The sequence below is a fragment of the Grammomys surdaster genome, unplaced genomic scaffold (assembly GCF_004785775.1).
Source record: "Grammomys surdaster isolate TR1022 unplaced genomic scaffold, NIH_TR_1.0 125956, whole genome shotgun sequence".
NCBI lineage: Eukaryota > Metazoa > Chordata > Mammalia > Rodentia > Muridae > Grammomys > Grammomys surdaster.
Window position 1 is genome coordinate 4,310,646 of NW_021620775.1, and position 1,037 is coordinate 4,311,682.

Consider the following 1,037-nt stretch of genomic DNA (forward strand, 5'->3'; position numbering starts at 1 on the left):
AACAAGCAATACACTAAAGGTTTGGTTAAGGGCCTAGCTTAGTGTTAGTACCTTTGCCTAGAATGTATGAGGAAGCCATGGACATGACCCCAAGTATAATAATAGCATTGATATCATCAATAATAATAACATTCTGTGAAAAACCAACAACTAACTCCACCCCGATAGGTTAATCTATGCTGATCCCATTTCCACTTACAAGGTGAACCACTGAGCCAAAACTGTAACCCTTTCTACAGTTGAATAAATATGAGAATAAATTTACGTATACCAAACAATCCTTCAATAAATAGACATGAGTATTTTATTGTTTGTGACATATTAATTGGACTCTAGTGGAATAAAAGAAGGTAATTAGTAAGTTTCTGGTAATTAATTGGCCTAACAGCTCTCTCTTTCACCACTTCCTTATCACTGAGTCATTTATTCTTCAGACATTCTTAAACTAGCATTCTTCAACTGTTTAGTGATATATAGATAGATAATGTGGAGAGTATTAAAGGGATCTTTTATGCAGATATTGGACAAAGGAAGCAATGTATTTCATTTACCTATTACCAGCCATAAGAAATGAATCCTTACCCTGATTCAATTAAAACAAATGTTAGCAGGGAATAATAGAACTTCTGTGATACAAACTACTATTAACATGGATTTTACCAATCATATCAGATAGACACATTAGGTTGTATTTATTTTAATAGTGATCAAAAGTAATCTACAAGGAAGAATCAAATGAGACAGTGGCGACTGGTGATCTGTCTACTGACTTATCCTTGGGATGAATGCATACCTTCTGAATCTGGTGATTAACTTCTCAGACAAAAAGGGTGAGATCCTCTGAACCAGTCCGTTTCATTTAAAATTTGTCATTTGAAAACCTTAATTGATCTATTTTCTTTATTTGGGAAGTGATGGAAAAGTTTACTTACTATCTTTCCTGATCTTATCTTCCTCCTCTCCTCTCCTCTCCTCTCCTCTCCTCTCCTCTCCTCTCCTCTCCTCTCCTCTCCTCTCCTCTCCTCTCCTCTCCTCTC